Below are 5,557 nucleotides of genomic sequence, written 5' to 3' on the forward strand. Positions count from 1 at the left end.
TTACTTAACCTTTTATTGCCTCAGCTTCTTCATCTGTAAAATGGGGATTATAATAGCAGTACCTACCTTACAACAATGTTGTAAAGATTAAATAATTCAACATATACAAAGCACTTGGAAGAGTTCCTAGCATACAGTAAGTGATACATAAGTGTTTTCAATGGTTATTTCACCACATCCAGACATAATGTTCATAATGATCTTATGAAGTAGATACTGCTTTTCCCATGAGGGAAATAAAAACTCAGGAAGTTACATAATAAAAACAAGTAAGTACCAATTTTAAATAGAGCAGAGAAAGCTAATACTTCCAACTTGGGGAAGTCACGGAACACTTCTTAGAAGACTAGGCAGATGAGTACATAGGGGAGGAAGCAGAGCATTAAAATACAAATGGTTGAAAAAAAAAAAAGAACAAAATATGTCATACTCTGGGTATCAGGTCTCCTGGGGGAGGATACCAGATGCATAAGACTTAGACCAGCAATGCCATTTCATTCCTTACCTATTTATTGGGCATCAGTTAAATAGCCACCATGATGTAATTATGATGAGGAACGTAAAACAGTAAAGAAAATACAACCCTGGCCTCAAATGGAAGTACTATGTATTTTTCTAGGAGAGAAGAAGTGCAGGGTAGAGATTGATCATTTTCATGCCCTTTTACTATACTATTTTCTAACAAATTTCTCAGCACTGAGCTGGTGAAATTTTCCAAAGTGATAATATTTTGAGGTCCATTCCTATTACTGAAAATGTCATCAGAGTTTGTCCTCTTAGTGATAGTGTCAGAATAGGGGTTGCAAACTGAAATCCTACAGGAGCCAAAAGGGATAATAAACCAATGAAGCATTCTAGGTATAAGTGCAGGAACACTAGGAATGTAAAAGTTGAGGTGTAGACCATGGAAACCTGGGGAGCATACAGCCTATATAAAGGGCACCCACTCTTTAGTTGTAGTGGGTTATTGCCAGGTCTTTTAAATCTTTGAGAGAATCCAGAAATTTGAGAATTTAATGTGAAAGCTCTTTATTTTTAAATAAATTATAAACAAAACTAGGTGTGCCAAACAAAACCTGTTTGAGTATCATTTTTTAGCACTTGGCAGCCAGCTGGGGAGCTCAAGCCATGACATACAGTGGGTGCTATTGCCTTTCCAGCTCTCTGAGAAAACCCAAAATTCCTGCTCCAAAGCCCTCCTCCCAGATACCCTCTACTCTATCTTCTCATGCCCACTGGCTCCCCAGACAATAAGCTGGACAACTTAAACCAAGAGTCTTACTGCCAAGGCATTGCTGCTGAGATTTTCAAGTTTCAAGTCCCTGGTTTAGAGTGAGTCATCTCAGATTCAATTAGTGGAGAGTTCCTCTGGGTTTGTCACTATTGGCAGAGGGGAAATGACTCAGACAGTGGAGTATGCAGTGCCTAATAGGTCCAGCATGTGAGGGCTTTTGAGATTGCTGGGTATAGTGCTCCTGGTGCCCAAAGGGAGCACAGAGGAGGGCTAGAAGTTGCAACATGCTCTCAGCTAAACTCACTGCTGGCTCTTTTTGACTAAAAAGAATTTGAGATATTTGCATCTGACCTCAAACATAAAGTAGGTCCCTCACCTCAAGGATATGTATTATTACAAGCATTCTGGTTCCTTCCCCAGACTTGTTTCCTTCTGTCTGCCCAAACTGTGTACTTTGCATTTGGTATCACCAAACTTTGCAGTTCTCCCAACCCCACTTTCTTGCTTCTATACCTTTGTAAATGCCATTTTGTCTTCCTGGAATGCCTTTGGCTTTATATTTATATTTTGCCTTTGTATTTCACAGTACCTTGTACGTAGACAGGCAGTCAATAAGGTTTACAAAACTGTATTGAATTGGAATACTACACAGCCCTGAAGTGACCACACTGTGACCTATCTCAATCTTGTGGGCCAGACCTAAAACATCATTGACTCAGGCTCTGCCATCTAAGCCCTTCAGAGTTATTGGTGGGCATGAGTGCAGTGATTAGAGCAGAGAAAACAGGAATGCACAGATGATTGAAAAGCCAGTAGTTTCCCCCCAGTGCTATCATTCACTCAAATTCAGTAAACATTTTTTTGAAAAAATGCTTTGTCAGGCATTGTTCTAAGCACTTGGGATATAGCAGTCAGGAAGAGGAATCTGTTCCCTGCTCTTCTAAAACTTATATGTGGTAGGGAAGGAGAAGTAAATCAGTAAATATAAACATGAGAATACCAGGTAACATTAAATTCAATGAAGAAAATCCCACAAGATAATCTGATAGAGAGAGAATAGGCGGGGTGGAGTTTCAGACAAAGTAGCAGGGTTGGTCTTTCTAGGAAAGCATTGTTTGTGCTGAGACATAAGCCATGAGGACTCAACAATGCTAAGACATGAGGAAAGAAAGAGCATTCCCGTAGAAGAAATAGGAAATGCTTGGAGCTGAGAATGAACTTGGTGTGTTCCAGAAAGAAAAGGGCCAGAATGGCTGGAGAAGCATTACAGAGGGCAAGAAATAAATTTTAAGAAGTAGTCAGGTGCCAGAGAATGAAGGGCCCCTATGAGACCACAATAAGGAATCTGAACTATTCTGAATGTGATAGCAAACCAGTTTTCTACAACTTTCTTTCATGTTATGACTTTCCTCCACTTGGCACGGAATGCCCATTGAAAGGAGGAGAAACAATAGAATGGAATAACTGAGGCTGAGATGGAGCACTGGGTGGCCCTTTGCTTATGAACCCAATTTCAGACCAAAAGACCTTTATTGTTAGGGATCAAGGCCTTGGCAGTGCTATTAGGAACTTGTAGACTCCATGACATTCACTGCTGTTGAAACAATTAGACATGGGCAATGTCCTTTCTGATGCAAACAGGGATCCTTCTGGGCCTATATTCTTCCTTTGCATATAAAATCTATGAGTATGTTATTTCTCAAACCTTAACATACATATGAAACACCTGAGGATCATGTTAATTTGGTAAATTTGGGGTGCCGCATTTCCCTTTTTTTAGCTGCTTGTTGAATAAGTTTATTATCTTTATCTGAAAAATCTTCATAGAAAAATGTGGTTTGGTTTATTAGCTCTCAGCAGCCTGCTCCTGAGTGCTAAGGAAGCTTGCCTTCTTCTGAGCTACCCAGTCTTTCTTCTGGGCAAGAGACATTTTGGGACGGCTCCACCTTTTCTTTTTTACTTCTTTCTTAGGCTTCTTCTCATAGACTAGATTCTCTCATATAACAGTATGAGCTTTCTTAAACATGTCATCCACCATGTCTGGAATTACATTGTTTATGTATTGAGAGAATTGTTTCTTACAAGCATCTTCGTCTTCTTCCATTAGGTAACACATGTAATCTGCAACATTCTGACCCATGATGTGCTTCTGATGTACTTCTGCATTGAATTCCTTGCTTTCTCAATCATAACCAGGGAATAATTTGGTACTATGAGGGGTAGACAAGCCTCCATCCACAGCTCCCTTGAGGGCCACAAAAACTTTATTTCCAGTAGCAGTTCTGGCAAGACTTGCCTCCAAATAGAGGGTGAAGGCAACAGGTTGACCATCAATGCTTTCCATATTGTATTCATCTCTGGTCACCTCCAGTTGGCCTTCATAGATCTTGTCCATGCCAAACCTGTTGAGAAGCCAGCAGACCAGCACCATGCCAATAAAATATGCTGCATCATAATTTGTTAGGCCAACTTTCATATCATAATTTGGGAGTTCATAAGCATAAGCTGCACAAACTATCACATCTTCTGTATAGGCATAAGCAATCTGACAAATGATATCTCCATTGGTTACATGAACTATCATCCTGTATTTAGGTGTGTTGTGCTTATTTATATCCTGAATTACCAAGCATTTCTGAGTATAGTAATCAGTTTTACCCTCTTATCATTTTCTAAATTTCACTTGGTATCTCTTGAAGTAAGCCTTATTCTTGACAACTTTTAACAAACCCCGTCCTGCAGAACAAAACTGGTGTCTGCAGCTTGCCACAGACCAGCCAGGGTGTTGCATTTCCAGTAATCTCACAGGTGATGCTAAGGCATCATATAGTCAGATCATGCAGTCTGAGGACTACATTTTAAGAAGCCAGAACTAAGACCCCTTTGAGCAGGATGCAGTTAGATTCCTTCACCTTTCTCCAGTTTACCTGTTCAGATTCAATCCCCTTGGTTCCAGAGCTGGAGTGACCTGGATATAAAGGGAAGTAGAAGATGAAAAGGGATCAGATATAATTTGAAATCATACCTAGGCCCACGGGATCCTGAATTAAATAGTAAGGCCAGATGGCCCATGTCAAATCAAAATCATATACATGTTAAGTAGTCACTCTAGATGCCCCTCCTAAGGCACCAGGGCCATTTGTTCCAGAATGTCTTAGAAGACAGAAGGCAATTTGAAACCAAACCTGAGCCCTGAGCACCTAGGACTGGCCAGTGGGGCCAGCTGACCCTGATCAAATGGCACCCCATTTCTGTCTCCAGAAACACCAGGCTCCCCAGCCTGCTCCTGCCAGGAAAGCTCTCTTTGTATTTCTTCAAAGTCTTGCACAGGATATTAGCTACTTCCTTCTCTATAATTCATCCTTCCACTTTGCCATCTGGAATATTTCTCTTCTACAAGTGCCTAAGTTGTAACAGTTTGAGGCAGCTGAATCTTAAATTTGCCATTTTGGGTAATTTATTGTTTTTAATGCTTTCTTCCCTAAATTCAGATTCTGTGGTTTGAAACAGACTCCAGCCAGGATTTCTGCTTCCTAGTTGGATATCTGGTGGTCTGCCCTTCCCAGGTCTTTTCTGGGTTTATTTTTTAGCTTCCCACTGGTGACTACCAAGGGTTTCTTCAAATCACTCCTCCCACTGCATCCATCCCATCACTGTCCTGAATGCCTTGGTCAGACCCTTTATGGTGGGAGCTAAGAGAAGGCTAGTGGGGACCAGTAGGCTGTAATTTCAATTGTAACACAAAGGTCTTGCTGTGCCTAAAACATCTTCCTACTGATACTCTAAAACCTACCTTTAAAAACCCTTTGGGCTATGGTCATATAAACAATAGGTAGAAATAAGTGCAAAATAAACAGTGAGATTTGAGGGGAAAGAGACCTCACAATTGTTGGATATTTACTATGTGTAAAACTCTGGACTGATAGAATAAGAAGTATCATCCCTACTCTTCAGATGAAGAAACCAAGGCTCCAAATAATTTTCTCAAGGAATCCTGAGTTACAGAGTGGTGGGGTCAAGACTTGAACAAGATCTAACTCAAAGTCCATGTGTTTGTCATCAGGTTAAGTATTGGAGAGTTAGGTGAGGAACAGGACACCAGGCAGAGGATGAAAACCAGGTTCTGTGGGTATTCAAGGGTGGGATAATCGAGCATAATCAAGCCAGGAGGCAGAATGGGCACAGAATTTCCAGAACAAGGTACCAGCTACTAGATAGAAGCTTCATATTGAACTAACCTTGGCATTATTTCAAGATTTTATGAGCTTCTTATTTATGGAAAGAGCTGTACTTCTAGTATGGTTACCTTGAAGCTTGCAAATA

The 5,557-nt window shown here is 40.6% G+C and overlaps 1 pseudogene; it reads right to left on the reverse strand.

Annotated features, from left to right (window-relative positions):
* Positions 1-3,080: 3,080 nt before the first annotated feature.
* On the reverse strand, positions 3,081-3,953 carry LOC113929562 (annotated as a pseudogene).
* Between the last annotated feature and the right edge of the window lie 1,604 nt (positions 3,954-5,557).

The sequence above is a fragment of the Zalophus californianus genome, chromosome 5 (genome assembly GCF_009762305.2).
Source record: "Zalophus californianus isolate mZalCal1 chromosome 5, mZalCal1.pri.v2, whole genome shotgun sequence".
Classification (NCBI taxonomy): domain Eukaryota; kingdom Metazoa; phylum Chordata; class Mammalia; order Carnivora; family Otariidae; genus Zalophus; species Zalophus californianus.